Here is a 23,038-nt window from a genome sequence, read left to right as displayed (position 1 = left end):
GTTCAAAAGAGAGCATCAGGTTGGGGAAGACTGTCCTGGGGTTTCAGACTAAATTTCACTTTATTCTGAACTGATAGAAAAGAATTCTGGGAAGAATTTTTGATCAAAAAAAAAAATAGTCATCATCTTCAGCTCAGTCGCCAGAAAAGAGAGACATATTTTTATAACAAACATACATTTTTGTACATTATGTTCATTCTTAAATAATGTAAGTTCAATGTTGTCTTGTAGATATTAAAAGGAAAATATTGACCTTTGATTCAATAAATGTTTTCTTTCAGTTACTGGTTTTCCTATTTCTTTACCATAATCAGTACCTGATTTGCTGGGACAAAGAGATCTGAAAAACAATGTCGTTGTTTCAGATTTTTCGGAACTGATGGTATGGTAAAGGGGAGAGAACTGTATTGCGACGTAGCTGTTCTCTTTTCTCACCCGGTACACATTTTTAAGTGACCCTTAAAAGGAAGGAAGTTCAATAAACAGCAGACAGTTTCTTGAACATAAATTCTCAATCTGCCTTTTCTATATCTATCAAATCCAGTGAATATTTACAGGTAGTCCTTGACTTACAACAGTTCGTTTAGCGACCATTCAAAGTTACAACAACATTGAAAAAAATGACTTACGACCATTTTTCACACTTACGCGATTGCAGCGTCTCCATGGTCATATGATTTACATTCAGATGCTTGAAAACATTTATGACTGTTGTAGTGTCCCAGGGTCATGCGATCACCTTTTATGACATTCTGACAAGCAGAGTCAATGGGGGAGCCAAATTCACTTAACAACCGTGTAACTAATTTAGCAACTGCAGTGATTCACTTTACAAATGTGGCAAGAAAGGTTGTAAATGGAGCAAGACTCACGTAACAAATTTCTCACTTAGCAACATAAATGTTGGGCTCAGTTGTGATCGTAAGTCGAAGACTACATGTATACGCCACTTCTTGCTATAAAAATATCAAAGAGTTTGACAGAAATACAAACGGAAGATTAACATATGTTAAAATTAGCTCATTAACTAAGAGAAGTGTGAAGACCAACTTTCCTTGAGACCCCCAAGCCTTTTTCAGACTATATAGGAAATATTAGAATTTGTCTATCACTGGAAGTGGTCTTAGTATCTGTAGGATTATTGTTTTCAAATAAAACCAGTTGAAGTTCTGTTATAAACATGATAAAGCACCGTATATTTCAAGCTCACAATTTTTTAATTAGTTGGAAATGACTGCCATGGATTTCCAGAAATTAGTTTGTGAAAAAATAATACACTGTGCAAGCTTCTTACATTATATTCAGTTTCTTCTGCCTCTTCTCCAACAGTGCAAAGACTTGCTTTAAATTGAAATGCAGATTTGTTGCATAGCTGTGATACAAATAAACTGTATAGTATTAAATATGATATTAAACACATTAAATTATTTGAACAGCTTGACTTCACAAAATCTATTCCTCCACAAGTATTATTACTGTTATGTATTATTTAGAAAAATTTCAATTCCTGAAATCTCATGATAGTTTCTAATAAAACAAATGTTGGTTTTTAATTACTATTAACTAAAGCAAATGATAATGAGGAAAAAAGAAGAAACAATAAAAAAAAATTTCAGTGCAAATGAATAAATAATAAATATCTTGATTTGATTAACCTTACATAGAGTACATTTTCTGTTTCCAGTTATCAAAGCTGTTCAAGAAGTATTTTGTTGCTAATGTGGCCAACAGGTATATGTATTGATGACTAGTCCAGTTAATAATTACTGTACTCTTTATTAAGAATTATAAACCACAAGTGGGAGCAGAACTCTTGTTGCAAAATAGATATCTCTTAAAATAGATAAATCTGTTATTGTTTCAGTCATTTTAATTAGTGATTTACGGTATTTTTATATCATTTTTCATTTAAAAAATGAAGCACGTTATAGTTTAAAAGTCTTTGTAATAATTGCAATGAATAGTTTAAAATAATAAAAACAGTAACTATACCAACAAAAATAGAGAAGTTTATTTTTTTAAAAAATAGGGAGATAACCAGTTTAGGCAAGCAAGCAAGAGGTAAAGAGATAACATCCTCCTGCTTTCAGCAAAATGGGTTTGCCTAATTGCTTTTTGGAAAGTGGTGGTTAGTTCACAAGGAGTTGGTAATGCTGCTTTATCAGCATTAAAACAACTGACAGCTGTCAATGTCAGCACAGGAGGATTTCAGTTCAATAGAATATCTTGTTTTCAAGGATATCTATAAACAGGCTCAAATTATGTATGCTAGAGTCATATACACATCTTGAGATAAACATCTTAAGATTTAAACTAAAAAACAGACCTTTGGGAATTTTTGTATTAATGCCAATGCCTATTGTCTTATTCAACAATCTCACAGTCTATAATCTAGCATCCTTCTGTTTTGGGGAATTATTATCCAGCTAAGAGAGCAACTTTAATTTTTCTGCTGCCAGTCTAGTCCTAAAAGAATTTGAAATTCAGGAGTGTTCTTTAGCTAGCTCAACTTTATACATATATATTCAAAGAAAACTGATTCTTAGTCTTAGTATATCTAGGTGAACTCTCCCACCCCAATTGTTAGGTTACTTTTTTTCCAGAAGCTAATCTTTTGGAAAATCTTTACGATTTGTGATTCTTTAAAATAAAGGATTTGTTATCATTGTCACCAATTCTGAGAATAAAAACTATTGCTTCCAAAGATGAACGGAACAATGGAGACAGCCTCTAAAATCTGCTATTTTTTACTCATTAGTCTTTCAAAAGTCACAAACTGGATACTCAATAAATAATAACTCTACTCAGTTCTCATTAAGCTCAGTGATGAGATTCACAACTCACTATAAATCACAATGTGCTTAGTTCGGATTATGTTGCATGGGAATCCAGATACGATGGCTTGGAAACTATTATTTGCGGTTTAGCATCTATGGCTTATTCATCAACCATGCTTAAAACGTGACTTTGTGCTCTCTGTCTCCGTGTGTCTGTGTCTATGTGTAAAATCATAAGGTGAAAATGGAAATTTCAGCAAAAAATCCAGCCCCTTCACAAAAGGACCCTGTTCAGGAAAAAACAATTGTATACATACATTCGGTCTAGCTTAGACATACAAAAGTTTCTCCAAGATCGTGGACCTTGGAACAAAAGCCTCCAATTACAGCCTGCTAGACTGAACTTCTCACTGCGTTGGTATCTTGAAGTGGCTGAGTTTTAAGTATGCTTCAAAAGAGCTAAAAAAGCTTGAATGGTGTACTAACATCAGACCAGAGAGTAACTGATTAAGTTTAGTTTTACCATCGGTTTTGTACAGCATATTGTATACCTGTACTCAGAATTTAAAACGCACTATAATAGGAAGTATTCTTAAGGTCAATGAAGAAAAGCTCCAAGCTTCGAATGGGGGAAAGATATACAAGCTAAGATACATTCATAATATTACAGTGGCTTCTATGATAGAGAAATGAAAATTACACTACAAGGATTTATGAATGTAAAAGCATGTCGATTAGAAATAACATATATTAATCGGTATTTCTAATTAGAGCAGATGTTCCAAAAGAGAGGTTATCACAAAACATAATACAGAAATGTTAACACCACATATCTGGCAGTCTCTTTTTTAAAGATGTGCTGATAAGGAGAATTTATATGTGCTGATAACAGCTGTTTAGTGCAAAACAGAAAATTGTGCTGTTTCATTCCAGTGTAACAGTAGGAGCTCCTCTGCTTGAGTTCATAGCAAACACAGGCATATTTCTGGCCTACTTTTCATGAATTTTGACCTACTTGTGACAACTCCTATAAATTACTGCCAGAGAAACAACATAGTTTACTTGTGCAGTCCAGAGATGCCTTGGGCGGTTCTTTTGAGACATATTTACAACCTCTTAGGAATTGAGGATATGCTTTGGTCCCTGGAGGATCTAAGCCAGTGTTTTCCATCTTCCTATATAAGCTATATGAATGGGGGCTAATAATTCATTGTTGCATTTACATCCCACCTTTTCTATGAGAGCTGATATTGTCCCCCAGCCACCCACCCGCGTGATATGTTCTCTTTCCTTCCATCCACCCCAGATAAACTTGTATAGTAGAATGAATTGAGGGTGGGCGATCGATGCCGAGCCGGGGGAACAAAGTGGCTGTGGGAGAGCAACGGGCAGTGGCAGAGAACCGGGCTGCGGAGGAAGGGAATCACCAGCAGAGGAAAAGGAAACGGTTAGTGACAGAAAGGAGCCGGGGCGGGGGGGAGAGCTAAAGAATGGTGGGAAGGCGCGCAGACAGAAAAAGAGGAAAGGCGGCGCGGGGGGGAAGGAATTCTTGAAGGAGCGCAAGGCTACTCTGGCCTCTTTGGGAATGAATGAATAAATGAATGAGCAATCCCAGTCAGATCATCTTTTTTATTATTATTATTATTATTATTATTATTATTATTATTATTATTATTATTATTATTATTATTCCCAGACGGACGAGGCATTCAGAACCTACAATCGGGTGTCTCTGGGAAATAACCAAGCTTCAAGTCTTTTGAATATGCAGTGATAATTAAGGAATCAAGCAGCCAATTAATTAAGAGAAATATGCACGTGTTTGCGAAGCTTTGCCTAAGGATAAAACAGGAATGCCGTTCCATATCTGTCCCGGGGCAAGGATACCTCTTACAGGGCACTTAAGAAATTGAATTGAATTGAGATGCTCTTAGCGGTAAAAAGAAAAAAAATCACAGATCAACTATCTAAGCTTGTCTGAAATTATTTAAGTAAGGAGTCCTTTAAAAAAAAAAGATTTTTACCCTGCTTTTTTTTTCATATAGCACTGAAAGCAGCAAATATATCAATAAACTTTCCTGCTATTTTCTCCACCCCAACAATCCTGTGAGATGAGTTGGATTGAAAGAGACTGGGCCAAAGTCCCACCCAGCTGGATTTTCATGCAGTGATGATCAATATCAGCAGGAGAATTAGAAGTGACATGAGTTAGAAATGGTCAGTCCAACATGAGTTACTCATCAATATTTTTAACAAAAGTGTATTTACCTGAATTTGTTTATAAAGACTTAAGGTTTCAAATACTGAGTGAGCAATCTGCAGTAAAGCTGCGAGGAGCGATTGACATTTTAACTCTGAGCTATTAACAGTGCTGAAATCTTGGGAGAGGCAGGGCTCCCAGCAGAACAATAAATTTCATAGACTGGGGAGATGAGGAAGAAAATACAGGAAACCTGTATATTTTTTACTAGGATTTTTTACTACGATTTTACTAGGTACCAGAAGCCACCATAATTTAAAAACTGCAGGCTTTATGAAAGCATTGATTCTTTACTGCGAATCTGCATTTCACAGCTGCCTTTTTCTTGTTTTAATGAGAAAATTTCTCTTTTAAAAAAAATCACTAATTTCTGCTGACATGCTGTGTTATCTGTTTCTAACAACAACACCCCCCTTTTTTTTTAATCCCCTGTGAAGGCTTTGAGCTTGAAAAGCAACAGGGAGGGAGATTTTTCTCAAAAGTTCAATGCCAATGTATTTTCCACCTGAGGTTACTCTAATCCTTTCAAGCTGAATGGCATCAGCATACTATCCGCAAGGGATTATACAGAATAAGCAGTGGGAACTAATGAACTTAAAATACCAGGATCCCTTTTAATGCAAATGAGCTTAGCCATAAAGAATGTGGGAGAAGAAGTAAAACCTAACATTAAAATGTACATTTTTTTCCCTGTTAGGACTCAAGTTTGTTCTTCATTAATTCATTCAACCAGGTCAAGTTTGTTAAAAAGTTATTCATGTTAAGCGTTTATGGTAAAAAAATCCTCTAGTAGTGTTTTGCTAAATTCAGTGTACTGAATTTATAGTTCAATTGAATTTATGCCTGAATAAATGCATTTCAGAATTCAGCCCTTTAATGAAATACGTTATAACTTAACATAATATAATATACAATATAAGGGTTCTGATTTAGAAACCATAATATTCAATAAAAGTTCAAGAAATTTTACATGAGAAAATTATCCTTTAATTCCTATTTTTTCATCGCATCTCATTTCTCTTATTAAGACAGCAGAGTTACAATGTAATCTGAATTTATATGCTTAGTTCTATAGAAGTCTATTTGTTTGGCTTAGTGAGTGATTTACACTATTATTTTTTTCATGCTAAAGCTATTTGACAAATTATTCATTTTCACTTTATAAATAGTAGAACCAAATTAAACTTGATCTATAGTAGCTTTTTCCAATCCGTACTCAACTTGGACTAAACTTGAAAATTTCTGATGGCAGTTCATGTTGGTAAATCTTTATGCCAGGAGTATCAAACTTGCGACCTGCGGGCCAGATGCGTCACACACTGGCCACCCCACTCCCATTTTAGTGAAGGGGGAAAAAGTTAAGATAAATCACGTGAAGAAAATGTGGTGCCATGAATTTGACACCACAGCTCTATGCAATAGAAAGAAGACATCCAATGAACACAGTACATGTTGCAGCCTATATCTGGGGAAGCTTTCACACAAAAATTATTACAAATATGATCATTATATTGCACTAGGTCTGTTCTGTGATGTAGTGATCTGTCTCCCAGGCTGAATAAAATAGAAGAAAAAAGAACCCAAACACTAAGTACATACTAGATGGACATTACCTTACAGACGACCCCCATCCCATTAAAGACCTTGGAGTTTTCATGTCAAATGATCTAAGTGCCAAAGCCCACTGCAACTACATAGCAAAAAAAGCTCTAAGAGTTGTAAACCTAATCTTGCGTAGCTTCTTTTCCAAAAACACCACACTACTAACCAGAGCATATAAAACATTTGCTAGACCAATTCTAGAATACAGCTCACCTGTTTGGAACCCTCACCACATCTCTGACATCAATACAATTGAACGTGTCCAGAAATATTTTACAAGAAGAGTTCTCCATTCCTCTGAAAACAACAAAATACCTTATCCCACCAGACTTGAAATCCTAGGCTTAGAAAGCTTGGAACTCCGTCGCCTCCAACAAGACCTAAGTTTAACTCACAGAATCATCTATTGTAATGTCCTTCCTGTTAAAGACTACTTCAGCTTTAATTGCAATAATACTAGAGCAACTAATAGATTTAAACTAAATGTCAACCGCTTTAATCTAGATTGCAGAAAATATGACTTCTGTAACAGAATCATCAGTGCTTGGAATACTTTACCTGACTCTGTGGTCTCTTCTCATAATCCTAAAAGCTTTAACCAAAAACTTTCTACTATTGACCTCACCCCATTCCTAAGAGGACCATAAGGGGCGTGCATAAGCGCACAAACGTGCCTACCGTTCCTGTCCTATTGTTTTTCTTTTCTTCTTCCTATATATATATATATGCTTATACCTCCTAATATTTACTCATATATGTGTTTATATGCTATATAATCTTTTTGTATGATACCTAAATATATTGTTGTGACAAAATAAATAAATAAATAAATAAATTATTTTTAGTATTTTCTGTGCATCCAAAGCAGTGGTGGGTTCTAACCAGTTTTACCACCAGTTCGCATCGCGCACTTGCTTCACTTTCCTCTGCACCAAACTTGCATTTCGCGCAAGTGCATTGAGTAAAAAAAACAGCTGAGGCATGGCAATCCACTCTGCCGCGCCTTACAGCTGAACTAAAAACAAAGGAATAAAGGTAGGTATAGCATGGGGGTGGGTGGGGGGCCCAGCTGAGATTAGGAGCAAACCGATTTGCTCTCATATCAAGATTTCCGCTACCAGCTCTCCCGAACTGGGAGAACCGTAGGAACCCACCACTGATCCAAGGGTCTTCACTGAAAGAATACTTAGGCTGTGCACAGATAGTCCTTAACTTACAACCATTTGTTTAGTGACTGAAGTTATAATGACACTGAAAAAAATGACCATTTTTCACACATTGCAGCGACCCTGCGGTCAGGTGATCAAAATACAGACGCTTGGCAACTGGCATGTATTTATGACAGTTGCAGTGTCATGGGGATCAAGCAAAGTTAATGAGGAAACCATGTTTGATTTGATTTGATTTATTTGATTTTTATACCGCCCTTCTCCCGAAGGACTCAGGGCGGTGTACAGGCAAATAAAAACAAACAAGACACTATATATAAAATGTAAATTAAAAAACTTATTATAATTTGCCTAAAAATTTAAAAATATATAAAAACTAAAACCCCATTTAAAATTAATAATAACACTTAACAACCATGTTACTAACTGAACAACGGCAGTAATTCATTTAATAACTGTGGTCGTAAAATGGGACAAAACTCACAGGTCGTAAAATGGGACTAAACTGTCTTACCAATGGAAATTTTGGGCTGAACTGTGGTCATAAGTTGAGGACTATGTGCACTGGTTTTTTCACTTGCAACATTTCCTGCCAGCATAATCTGTAAATCTCATGAAAAAAGGACAAAAAGATTCAGTCCTATTCCTGTAGTGATAACACAGCTTCACTAAACAGACTCCTGTAACTCTCCAGAAAGGCGTATCTTATCCATCAGTCCAATCAAGACTGAGTCAACTCCAAAGTCATGCTTGTTCTAAAATAGGCTTAATTAATTAATTCCTTTTCTCCAAAAATCTCTGCTGTGATCCTTTCTGATATCTTATTTATTTATTTATTTTGTCACAACAATATATGTAGGTATCATACAAAAAGATTATATAGTATATAAACACATATATGAGTAAATATTAGGAGGTATAAGCATATATATAGGAAGAAGAAAAGAAAAAAAAACACAATAGGACAGGAACAGTAGGCACGTTTGTGCGCTTAAGGTCAATAGTAGAAAGTTTTTGTTTAAAGCTTTTAGGATTATGAGAAGAGACCACAGAGTCAGGTAAAGTATTCCAAGCACTGATGATTCTGTTACAGAAGTCATATTTTCTGCAATCTAGATTAAAGCGGTTGACATTAAGTTTAAATCTATTAGTTGCTCTAGTATTATTGCAATTAAAGCTGAAGTAGTCTTTGACAGGAAGGACATTACAATAGATGATTCTGTGAGTTAAGCTTAGGTCTTCTCGAAGGCGACGGAGTTCCAAGTTTTCTAAGCCTAGGATTTCAAGTCTGGTGGGATAGGGTATTTTATTGTTTTCAGAGGAATGGAGAACTCTTCTTGTAAAATATTTCTGGACACGTTCAATTGTATTGATGTCAGAGATGTGGTGAGGGTTCCAAACAGGCGAGCTGTATTCTAGAATTGGTCTAGCAAATGTTTTATATGCTCTGGTTAGTAGTGTGGTGTTTTTGGAAAAGAAGCTACGCAAAATTAGGTTTACAACTCTTAGAGCTTTTTTTACTATGTAGTTGCAGTGGGCTTTGGCACTTAGATCATTTGATATGAAACCTCCAAGGTCTTTAACGGGATGGGGGTCGTCTGTAAGGTAATGTCCATCTAGTATGTACTTAGTTTTTGGGTTCTTTTTTCCTATATGTAAGACTGAGCATTTGCTGGTTGAACATCTTCCCCAAATGTTACTTTCAGATAATTAGCCTGGCTTCCTTTTAAGATACTAAGGTATTGCCACTTCACGCACTGATATATCCACACAATTAGGTCAGCCCTTTGGGCTATTTCTAATTGGAGAGAGGTTCAAAAGAGCACCTACTTAGCCTTGCCCCTTAGTGCTTCAGGTATTATCTATATTCAGATCCTATTCCAAAGGCCAGATGGTGTATTGAACCCTATCTGAATCTGTTTTTTAATAACCAGCTTATTGTTGAACTGGTCAGCACATATCCGCAGTGGATTATTGAGGTCTCTGGACCTCAATTATCCAGTCAGCTGTCAGTAAACCCAAATCACAGGAAATGTTTCATTAAATACCCACTTGCGCTACCATAAAGTTCACTGCTACGCATAGCCATTATTTCCAGCAGCCATTTGATTATTTTTGTAGCAAGATCTTATCAGTTATGCCTTTGCTATTGTTCAGCCTGTTCCATTCTACACAATTAGTTGTCCACTAAAGAAAAGTCACATAAGGCAATCTCAGTATCATTTGCAGCGGGGGCAGGGGTGGTGGTGATGGAAAGGGTCAGAATTACAAAAGCAGCATTGCAACACAAGCGACAAATTTTTTTTATGTGTGTTGTGACATCGCATACAATAAAGCAGCAGAGCTTGCAGTTGATACTGCTTTTGGCATTTGGCAAAAGCAAGAAGATCCTGTGGATGTTTTTGTTCCTGAGGGATGACCTCAAGAGATAAATCTTGCTAATAAAATGTTTTATTTTTTATTTTTCAGAGGAAGATTTTTCGTTCCTTACATCTGTTCCACCCTACCTTTTTATTTCACTTTTTACCACCATGCTTCCTACAATTATAGCATTGGAAAGAATGTTAATTGTATAGTCTTTGCCTTAACTGGTATTTAGTTTCTCACTTTGTTTGTCTCAGGCATATAGAGTGATGAATTTATGCAGAGATTGCTTTTTGCTAAATTCTCCCAAGATTGTTTGTCAGGGTTTTCTGGCACTATTCCACAACTTGGTGGGGGGGAAGGTATTCTTTTTATAAGAAATGCAGTAAGACATTCAGGAAGTATCAGGCACTCATTCCATTCCTTGATCCACAAAAAGGTTAACAACATTTCAATTGGTTTGGGAGTTTTGAAAGTATTTAAACTTCTAAATGGCCTGAGATCTCCAGCATGGCTGGTAGTGTACCAGTTCCAGAACAGGCTGTTCCAATACTGATATGTTCCATCACAGAATATTTTGCGTATTCTACATTGGAGTATTGGTAGAAGAAATTAAAGTAAAATTAACCAGAAAGTAGCTGAACAAGCTAGGATTATTTTTGCGAGACTAACATTGTTTTATCATCAAACCATGGTTAAAATAAAATCTTATTACATGCAAATAAAATGACATATTACCTTGACTTTTGAATACATATGATTTTTATTATTTATTTGTTCCCATACTTCTTTTTGGGAGACTAAACCAGAAGTTGAATAATTTCCAACAAATTTAGAATAAATTCTATTACTACATTTAATAACAGCAGCTGGCTCTTTAGATATAAACTTTCTTAGGCCAAATGTTTGCTAGCCACACTGAAAAAGATAAGGATGATTGGGTGTGTATGTGTGAAGAAGCTTCATTTCTTCTAGAAATGATAAAATATGAGATAAACCAATTTCTGGGAATATTAGTTCCTTTGGGTTGTCTTTTGATTTGTATCATACTTTACTATAGAAAAAAACAGCTATTCCATACCTTTTCATTAGATGCAATGTACTCAACATTTGAAACTCATCAAATTTGGTACTCAACACATTTTGACATGAAAATTTTGTCCCAGTATTCATTGTTTTCATGGTACTCAAGGAAGAAGCTAAAACTTGACAGTTTTGGCTACCTTGTGACATACTATATTATTCCTTATGGGAAAAAGTTGGTAATTCAATGTTTTTGTTACTCATTGCACCTCCTGAAACAAAATTAATAATGAGTACTGAGGTACCACTGTACATTTTTTTCCTAAGGCAGCATAGTGATGTCCTACTGAATGTAGGATATACATGTTCAAAGAATAAAATTGGTTCCAATAATCTTATTTATGCTAGTAATGTAAAAAACTCCAGTGAATTTCAATTATGTTTCAGTTATGTTTGTATTGGATAAACAAATCTAGAACCAACAATACAATAAACAGCAAGTCACATAAACAGAATTTCTTTAACTTGGTATTCTTCCAGTTCGGCTCCAATAAACTTAGTCAGCATTCCCAAATTAATCCATAAAGATTTTGAAAAAAAGATTCTGGAAGCTGAAGTCAAATAACATTAGAGAGCACCAGATTTGGTATAGTGGTTTAATCAAATAATAAATGAACTATTGCATTTTTACTTTACAACTATATAGCAAGCCAGATTTGTAGTTTGATTTTCTTGAAGGCTCAGCTTTATACACACACACACACACACACACACACACACACACACACACACAGTGGTTTTTCTGTTCTACTTCTTATTGTTGTATTTTATTCTTGTTATTTTTATAATTTGAATACCTTTAAAATCCATCCAGAGAGCTTGTCAGTGGATAAATAAAAATAAAATAAAAATAAATAAAAATAAAATAAAATAAAATAAAAATAAAGATAAAAATAAAACTGCAGAAAAAATAATTGCTACCAACCTCATTGAGGACCTGTATACTGCACGAATCAAGAAGAAGGCTGTGAAAATATTTACAGATCCCTCACATCCTGGACATAAAGTGTTTCAACTCCTACCCTCAAAACGATGCTATAGAGCACTGCACACCAGAACAACTAGACACAAGAACAGTTTTTTCCCGAAGGCCATTACTCTGCTAAACAAATAATTCCTTCAACACTGTCAAACTATTTACTAAATCTGCACTACTATTAATCTTCTCATCGCTCCCATCACCAATCTCCTTCCACTTATGACTGTATGACTATAACTTTGTTGCTGGCAATCCTTATGATTTATATTGATATATTGACCATCAATTGTGTTGTAAATGTTGTACCTTGATGAACGTATCTTTTCTTTTATGCACACTGAGAGCATATGCACCAAGACAAATTCCTTGTGTGTCCAATCACACTTGGCCAATAAAAAATTCTATTCTATTCTATTCTATAAATTCATGACATAATACAATCAGATATATATGGCTGAAGGGTAGGAAAGCTTTTCTATATTGGAAGAGGAAACAAAGGAAACTAGATTTGCCTCCTTTTGTTAATTTACAAAATAAATACAAAATAAAGCCTTGTTAATATATATAGTGATATTGATTACATAATAAAACTAGAAATACTTGAAGAAGGCAGGAATCTTTTCAGAAAATCAGGTGCTTGAGATCAGTGGAAGAAATGTTTATAATGTTTCACACCTTCACATATGCACATATATACAGTACACTTCTTCCTTCCTCTGCCTTATCTTTTAACCTGCAAGACATATACAATTCTGGCAGAAGATTTAAGAGGCAAGTGAGCCTGAGGAGAGAAGTTAGTATGGAATTTGGCACAGGAAATGGAAAGCCAGTGACTCCTTACTCATTTAAAACTCTGATTGTTTTGTGCTGCCTGAAGCTTTGTATCTGAATCAGATCAGAGGGAACCATCTCCAACTAACACTGTAGTGATATCAAAATACCACATCTTAAAATATAAAAATAAAGATACTGAAACCAAGCAGAATGTTACATATAATGTAACACAGTATTACTGATTCTGCTTATGCTGTAGTGAGACAGTGATATCCTGCACTATTTCATATCCAAACCCTGAGACATTAAACATTTCTGTAGTTTTCTATTCAGCTGTCCAATTTGTTCTACGTTTCCACAAAACGAAGATCTCCTTTTTTTATTATTATGATGGTGCCATTGACAGGCCATGTAAATCTTGCATATAGCTCTTGCAGTATCACATCTATTCTGAGGCCCTATCGTGAACCTCTTGGGTGCCTAGTGAATGTGTTTAATATTCTTTTAAAAAGAGAATGAAACATAATTCTAAAAGAAAGAATCTTATAAATGCTAAAGAGGAGCTGAGAGAAAACAAGATGAGACACCCAATCAGGATGCTACCAATTTCAAATGAAATTGTTTTCAGCCCCCAGGATCCTAAGGTTATTTTTTTACAGTCAGAGAGATAATAAACTTCTAAAAGCTAAACATTTCCTGTGATCTGTTGACAGAAGCTCTGAAACAATTCAGTAATGTTTCCATAAGTCCTTTCGACTTTGTGACCTCTGCATACTTCTGGCTTCCAAATGCAAATCTGTGTGATAGCAGTGCTATAAAGTTTGGCCAGTCACAAATTATCTGTTAAGTTTCTGACCAACACTTGCAGATAGAATGTAGTGCAGATCAGATAACAGAATATTTCCCTACAAATAGCTTGTGAGTTATCTTGTGAAGCTACTCATTTGGATCACAGATATTCACCTTCTCTTCAAAGTATAAATAGATCAAAAGCCTAGACTTACACATCCATGTTTTAAGTAAAGTTTAAATCTCAGGGGGATTTCTAGCTCAAAAGTAATATAGAACTTTGTTTGATGCAGAGATGTAAATTTTATGAATGATAATCACAGGCATTATATAATTACATGTGGTAGGAAACACTTGCCAAATTAATTCATATTGTCTTGTGGTCAACCTTATTTTTGCAGCAAAGATATAGTAACCATAGTTGAGAGACTTATGGGTCACTGCCACTTTATTATCACAGTATGGAAGCTACAACAGGGCAAGGTTTTCCCTGAAATTGCACTATTCTGGCATAGTTCATCAACAAACAAAGTGAAATCTATTAAACTCCTAAATTGGAGAAACTGAGAATGCCTTGTATTGAATTAAGAGTGGTTATAATTTGGCAAAACTAATTAGTGTCAGTCAAAATCTTCTTTGCACTTAGCTTGTAACTGCTGAGGTTTAAAAAGAAAATTCTCACTCAGAATAGTGGTTATTTCACTCTTATACTAATATATATTGCTGTGTTTGACAAAATAAATAAATTAATTAATTTAAAAAAATTAAAATAAAATAAAATAAATAAATAGAATGTCCTAATGTCTTTAGATCTCCCTCTACTGGTAACCTAGAATGCTACAGACAGAATACATTGCACATTTATATACAGATACATAGTTGGATCTGGCATAATTGATTCATAGGAAAATAAATAAATAAAACGAGAAGAGGAGTTGAATTCTTTTTTCTTTGGGTTATACATTTGCTGAAGGCATTTTTGTTGAGAAAGTAGATGAGCAAGGAGTGTTATAAACCTATAAATGTTGTAAAACCTGGCTAGATATTTATGTGGGAAATGTGGGGTTTCCCAGTGAAACATCACAGGCAGATTCAACATGGAAAAATGAAACCAATTCTTCTCCCATTAGTGATATAGGTGGATTTAAAATGAGAGTATGCAAATGTATAGAGAACAGCTGAATAAGTTCAGAGGAGTGGTAGGTAAATAAATAAGAAACCTAATGATGGCCAATCTTAGAAACAGGTTATTGGACTAGATAATGGATCTCTGATCTAAGTAGCAAGTTTAGATATGTTAGCATTCACAACTTCTTGTTGTGAAGCCAATCTGCATTCACTGTAGTTCGAACTGACAAATTCATGCTAGGCAGAATGCAAACAGTATTGATTTACTCACCTCAATGTACTTCTTCATGCTTTGGGTCACATTTTAGTTCATCTGAGCTACTTCCTTTTTTGCTAAACATGATTTTGGAACTTCTTTCAAACAAAGAAGGAAGCTACTGAGTTGACGGTGGCAAAATATGAGATTTAGCATTTCCTCACAACCTTAGAATTGATGGATTAGAATTTCCCAAGAAAGGGGAAGCAGGGAAATACCACTTCAAGAACTGTGTTTATATCTAATGGTGAACCATTTGGCTAGGTATCTACTATTAAGATTTTTTAATATATTTTGATGTGTTTGTACAGCTAGTACAAACTCATGACTCTGGATAAAACTGTTGAGTAACATATAATTTCCACAGTTACATATTTTGAATTCTGTTTATGAATTTGGCTACACAGGTGTTAAGACATCATTTTTCTTTGATAAACTGAAGCTCTATAAATCTAAAGTATGCAACGATCAGTAAAACAAGCAAATGATAGTGAAATAGCACTATCTAGTGATTTAATTGTTCATTACACTGCATTTTACTTTTTCTTTATTCTTTTTAATAAGTTAATCAGTTGCTGTATTTTCATGAATTAGGCAGTTTTCTTTTTAACAAGCACCTGCATTTTGATTTTTAAAAACAAATGTAGCCTTGATCTTTCTTTCTACTTACTTTTAATAAAGTTTTGTTTTATTTATCTCTTGCGAAGTTCTCCAGAGGAGAAAGGAAGGAATCATTCTCCCATAGCTGCACCCCGATGGTCATACTACAGAATTTCATTTAATTTTTTTCTGACTTTTTTCTTTTTAATTTGCCAATAAAGCAAGATAGGTTGTTTAATTTTTATCTCTGTCACATCCTGGGATTAGAGGAAGTACACCAGATGAAATAGCCCTTTGGAAAATAGGTGATAGTAGCAATAAATACCAAGACACCGGGGATGAAACGCTACCAGTTTGTCCGAAGTGGTATTTCCGATGATCAGCTGTGCTATGTGATTTATATTCGCTAGAAAGCAGGAAATCCTGCTTTCTAGTGAATTTAAATCGCATAGCACAGCTGATCCCCCCTCACTGTTCTACTTACCTTCTTAAGCCTCCTTTTTCTGCATGAAGCGCACGTTGGAGCATATTGTGCAAGTGCGCATGCGGTGTTCATGTGGTGTGCATTGCACATGCATGCGCAGCATGCATTTGACACGCACTGTGCATACACGTGTACAGCATGAATTTGGCACACACAGCGCATGCGCCAGGCAGCAAACCAATGGCAAACCGCGGAGGATTTTACCACTGCAAGACACTTATACAAGGCTTGCACAACTTGTAAGATGAAAGGGCCACATTAGGAAATTAAAAATCATCACTGACCACAAGGCATGTTCCATTAGCTGACAGGCAGACCTGGCATGCTCATTAGCTGTTCAATAGTTAGTAGAGTGGGCATGGTATTAAGACTCAGAGGCACTTGGGGCATATTTTCCAAGGTGGCAGCAGTGCTGGCGGTGGTAAATTTATTAGGTGGGCCACATAAAGCTACTTGATGGGCGCATTTGAGCCATGGACTGTATGTCTGCATGTACCAGTGCAGAAAGCCAAAGTAGGTATGGGAAAGGAAGTTTAAAACCTACCTTTTCCCTATAGCTCAGCTGTGCCATTACGTCACTATATTCTAAAATTGCCTAATATATTTTATCTTTTTTAAATTCTGGGACAGAATTTGATTAATTTAATCAAAATACTCTTATCGGAAAATATTACAGGATCATATATACAGATGTACAGAAACTTACAGATATTAAATTGTCCTTTTACATTATGAGCATTCATTGTTAATTTTTTTTTTTACTAATTGTAGTTTGTTGTTTCACTGGATCAGTAATATGTATCATTTCATCTATGAACTTTCCAACAAACCAATAGCAGAAACCATGTTATAGTCTGAATATCCACATTCAAAATGACACACTTTTTGTTTTGGCTGGATAAAATAATAAAAGCCTGATCCACATACTATACAACAATAAGCCAATGTCTATATTCACACATTATTCTAAGCTGAAAGCAAGCTACATTATAGCTTTGCATAAACCCAGCCAATGTATTCTTAATTGAAAATTGAACATGATGCTTATTGATTACCTTTTTAAACAATGAAAGGGGAAGGAATAATGTCAGAAGTCTGCTATTTGTTCATGCAAATCCAAACATTGTCTGTACTTCAATTGGCTTATCCTTTACTTAAATTATTTCTTATTTTATGTGTTTTTTCTTCACTACAGATTAAATAACATTACAATGTTATCATATATTTTGAAATTTTTGTAGTTTGGAAGGGTGTAAGATATATTTATCTTAGTTTTTCTTCATTACAAATTATCATTTTTACCCCTTGCTTTAATTATTAAAAATTGTATCCATATGTATAAACTTATACTGTAAATGCATCAAAATACCACAAATCTATAAATCTACAAATCCTTTTTCTACATGGAATGTGCCAGTAAAAGAAAAGCAATTGTGTATCTTTCCTTTAAAGGCTGTGAATATGAAGAATGAATTATGAATAATTTATTATAGTATATGTTAGAAACTAGCATATGCACAGCATGACTTTGATTTTTTACCAGTTGAAAGAACATTTTAATTAATAGTGTGGGGAATAATAACCTGAAGTATCAAAGGACTCTGAAACTAATTATTCATGAGTGCAAACACATTTTCTTGCATGCAGCCAAAAGACCCAACGCAAAACTACTCCTTCCTTACTATCTTCTTCCAGCATCTTTGTGTTCATCAGCTCAGACTGATTATCTCTAAATTGTCTGTCTTACTTTCAAAGATACTTTCATGCTAAGGAACACCCCTTTCTGCTACCATGGCACACAACCACCATAACCAATTTATAGTTAATTAAGGAAATGTTATTTCCCCTTTTAGGTTAGCAGCCCAGAAATGAAAGAGATGTTGAATAGTTTGTACTCTGAGAAAACCTAACATTAAAATCTTTCTTTAATTACCGGTATATGCAAAATTGTTGATTGGATCCCAAAAAATATTCTGAGGGGTAGACTTTAATTAGAATAATTTCTTGTTTGATATACTGTGCAGTGGTGAAATCCAATTTCTTTTACTACCAGTTCTGTGGGCATGGCTTGCTGGCTGTGGTGTGGCTTGGTGGGCGTAGCTTGGTGGGCGTGGCAGGGGAAGGATACTGCAAAATCTCCATTCCCACCCCACTCCAGGGGAAAGATACTGCAAAATCTCCATTCCCAGCTCACTCTGGGGCCAGCCAGAGGTGGTATTTTTATATGGCCAGCTGGTTTGTGGTTTTGGACGTAAAGTACAACATTATTTATTTATTTATTTATTTATTTATTTATTTATTTATTTATTTATTTATTTATTTAATCACATTTTTATACCGCCCTATCTCCCAAAGGACTCAGGGCGGTTAAACATAAAGGTCTTATTCATTTCCAAGTTTTTAGGTTCAACCCATTTAAATTCCTTAGTGTCCTCTAAACCGTACCCCATTTCAGGTCCTGCCGCAGAGAATAACAATAGCACTATAGCACTAGCACTTAAATGTATATACTGCCCCAAAGTGCTTTACAACGCTCTCTGAGTGTTTTACAATGTCAGCATATTGTATCCAACAGTCTAGTTCCTCATTTTAGCCACTTCGGAAAGATGGAAGACTGAGTTTACCTTGAGTTGGTCAGGATCGAACTCCTGGCAGTGAAGCCATCAGCCACTGCCCACCACAACAATTTTGGCTGAAGCTGCAGGGGAAACAAGATACCTGGCTTCTACTGAAACAGTTGTCTATATCAGGGGTCTCCAACCTTGGCAACTTTAAGACTTGTGGACTGCAACTCCCAGAATTCCTCAGCCAGCTTTGCTGGCTGAGGAATTCTGGGACTGGAAGTCCACAAGTCTTAAAGTTGCCAAGGTTGGAGGCCCCGGTCTATATAATGCCTAACCAGAGCTTTCAAAGTTTATGTCAGGGCTTACTTTAAAGGTATTAGAACTGAACTAATGTTAGAGCTCCAGACTGATTTTTGTTGTTGTTGAACAAGTACTAATTCTGTGATGCATAAAGACCAATTTAGAACGAGAAAGAGCCAGATTCCACTAGCTGTGTATTATTTTTTCCACCGCAAATGAGCACATTATAGAACTTCCGCCACTTCTGGCAAGCAATTTTGCATGGGTCTGCTGCTTTTATTATTTTATTTGGGAGTGGAGATACATTTTTTGCTTACTTTCATAAAAATTTGCCTAATCATTGGGCTACTTGCAGGGGTGGGCTGCTGGAAGTTCGCAGGGGTTCGGGAGAACCTCTAGCTAAGATTCTGTACAGTTCAGAGAACCCCCAAATCCCACTCCTGGCTGGCCCCACCCCTCCCACCCCTCCCAGGAGTCCCCATGCAGATAAGTGCAGGGTGCATGTGGAGGCTCAGGGCGGCAAAAAACAAGCCTATCGGAAGTCCAGAGCCTGGGGAGGCCATTTTCGTCCTCCCGGAGGCTCAAGGAAAGCCCCTAGAGCCCAGAGAGGGCAAAAATGCCCCTCACCGCCATGGTGCAGGAGGCCGACTAGGCCACGCCCACCCAGCAACCGGGCAGAGAACCCCTTGCTTAAAGTTTTGAAGCCCACCCCTGGCTACTTGGTATACTGTTGACCATGGCCACCCACAAACACCATTGCCATGCTTTTGTAGTACTAGCTGAGGACAAAATTTGCTCATCCTTCATACTTGCTACCTGTAACTGGCAACTTAGAGGGGCAGAGGAGGGGTAGATGGTGACGTAGGATAGAACACCTTCATATCTACAATTTATCAATTGCACACCTGGAAAGGTGGTTAAACCCTCGATTCCGGCAATACCTGTATCAACACCTTAGACAGTGATTGGTAATGTTTCTCTTGCTGCGTTGAGAACTGACATATAAGCCTGTCTAAGAAGACAGTTACCAGGCTACACTACACACTGCTGATCAAATGAACTCTGGGCCTCAAATGACAGAGATAGATATCATGAATTAAGACAAATATGTATATGGATCTGTTCAAGGTTGGATCTCTTATGAACACACTTTCCTACAAAGGGAAAGCAATTTTAGTCAAAACACCTTTCAAATTCCTTTTAAATAATCAGTCCTCACTATTATCATACTGAGCTATTGCCTTCACCATTCAACGGAACTCCACTAGATGGCACTTAAATATATAAAATAAGCCATTTTTCTTTCTTCACTGCCACATAACAGGTATTCCCACTTTTGCTGAATGGAACTTGTCTTTAGGTATGAATAACACCATTCTAATCTTACTGCTTATTCTCTTATTCAAATCTGATACACAATTTAAACTATCAATGCTTGGGTTTAAAGTCTTTTGGAACAAATTCTGTGGTAGTCAGTGGCGGGAGTCTACCAGTTTGGGCAAATCGTTAGCTCCGACTTTCAGCTGTGATGAATCAGTTCTCTTTCTTTGAAATGGGCCCACTCACCCGCCCCTGCATTATACTCACCTATATTTCTGCTTTCGAAGCCCAGCTGATTGGGGCAGCAGACCGGATTGCCGCTCCTCAGCTGTTTTCCTTGCTCTCAGCAACATGGAAGTTCAATTTTCTGCAAACTGCACACAAGTGCGCAGCAAACTCGTTGTTAAACCGATAGGATCCCACCACTGGTGTTAGTTGTCAACATTTATTTCTCCACAATCCTGTTCATTCTATTTTTCTGACGAAAGCCTCCTTTTGGTTTTTCATTTCAGGATCTCCTTCTGCAGGCTTTTTGGAAACTGACCCCATGACTCAAGAGTTGGCTGACTTCCTCCTGTCAGCTCTATAGAACTTTGATGCCTTTTAAAATAATTTAAATACTTTTTTATTTAAGTATTATGCATTTTATTTTATTTTTATTTAACAGTATGTAAGTATAAGTATAAAATTGTTTCGATCTTATTATTTAGCTGTTATTTCCAGGTTAACCTGATTTACCGTAAAATAAGAAAAAAGCTGATTGGCAGGAGGATTGGCGTCCAGAATATCCCCAATCAGCTGTTTCCAGAGGTGAATTTTAGCAACAGGTTCCTTGGTTGTGAACTCTGTGCCTTGGTGTTTTTTTTTTGCTTTTTTTCTTGCCTCTGAAACTCTGTTTCAGAAAAAACTTTTATGCCTCTGAAAGCCTCTGAAGCTCTGAAACAGAGCTTCAGAAAAAAAGCCACTGAAGCTCTGTTTGGGAGCTTCTTTTATGAAACTCCGTTTGGAGTTTTTTTTCTAAGCTCCCTGAAGCTCCATTTGGGCCTTTTTTTTCCAAGCTCTGTTTGTGGCTTTTTTTCTGAAGCTCTGTTTCTGATGCTTTTTTCAGCCTCTGAAACCTCCGTTTGAGAAGCTGGGCAGGACTACATTTGGAGTATAAGACGCACCCAGATTTTCACCCTCTTTTTTGAGGGAAAAAGGTGTGTCTTATACTCCGAAAAATACAGTAAACTGTTATCAGTGTAGATACACATAGGCACCATTTTAAAGGTACTGTTTTGTTGGTTGTTTTAGTGTTAATGGTTCTTTATAGTTTCTGAGCAAATATAACTGGATTGATTTGAAATTATTGTGCTGATAGTGGTTTTTGTTTCATTTTATACCACACCTTAGTTAAAGTGCATAATAAATAAGACTTATTGCTATCACTGTACAAAGATACATTGACGATCCACAGATTTCCTTGTTCGAAACAACTATTTGATGTTCTGTGTCATTGATTCCTGCTTGTTTAAGAAGTCTAAAACTCTGACTCTTGGACCTTGCTTGGCTGAATCCCAGATTGAATATTGACTACTCTGATTTATGTCCTTTGCTTGTCTGCTCAGCTTGGAGTAAATTTCTTACTATTACCTAGCAACGGTATGTTTGTGTGTGTTTGAAATCTGTAACAGGACATCTATGAAGTCTTGATTTGGCCGTATTAGGTAGACCAACATAGATATTAAAGTTTTCCCACAAGCCTGGAATCCTCTTCCCATTCACTTTACTGAATCTCTGTTCTAGCTCTGTGGCTTAATAGCAGATACATGCCCTAAAACAGGGGTCTCCAACCTTGGCAACTTTAAGATTTGTGGAATTCAACTTCCAGAACTCTGGGAGTTGAAATCCACAAGTCTTAAAGTTGCCAAGGTTGGAGACCCCTGCCCTAAAACCTGGTGTGACAACAGAGTTTCCTCATGAGATAGAGGTTCTATAAAGACCTCAAGTTTATCCATCTCTTAAAATTTTGTCCTGGATTTTTAACTCCACTGTAGGCAAGTTTTGACAATGGTTTCACTTTTTGCGAACCTGATCAACTCTAAATAAATGTTGTTAGAGCCCTCCAGATTGCTTATGAACTAACGCTATGGGTGTGTGTGTGTGCTGCTGCTATAGTTTGAGAATCTCTGTGTTCATAAATAACATGTTAACTTTTCTTCATTTAAGGTAATGTCAAATGCTAGAGAAATCAAGAAATCCAGGTAGTTCAAATGGATATATTGCAAGCTTCATCTCTCTACAAGAATTTGAACTATTAAGGGTCAAAGCAATTTGGTGATGGAAAATCAAGGTGGGCTGGACTTAGATCTCTTATGGGCGCAAAGAGACTCCTGACTGATGACAGGTTTGATCTCTCCCTTGGATTCAGCCTGGTCATTAACTCCTGTAGGAAATGATATAAGTGTATATTGTTCAAAACTAAATATACTGTTGATAAGAGGGCTGATTTACCACCAGCTTACCAGGTACTGAGTAGCCAAGGGTGCAGCAACACAAGGAAACAACAACCAACAACTTAATAGCCAGCCATCAAAACTTCAGTTAACA

Source organism: Ahaetulla prasina, chromosome 2, assembly GCF_028640845.1.
Source record: "Ahaetulla prasina isolate Xishuangbanna chromosome 2, ASM2864084v1, whole genome shotgun sequence".
In the NCBI taxonomy this organism is placed as follows: Eukaryota; Metazoa; Chordata; class Lepidosauria; order Squamata; family Colubridae; genus Ahaetulla; species Ahaetulla prasina.
Note: the sequence above shows the minus strand (reverse complement) of the source record.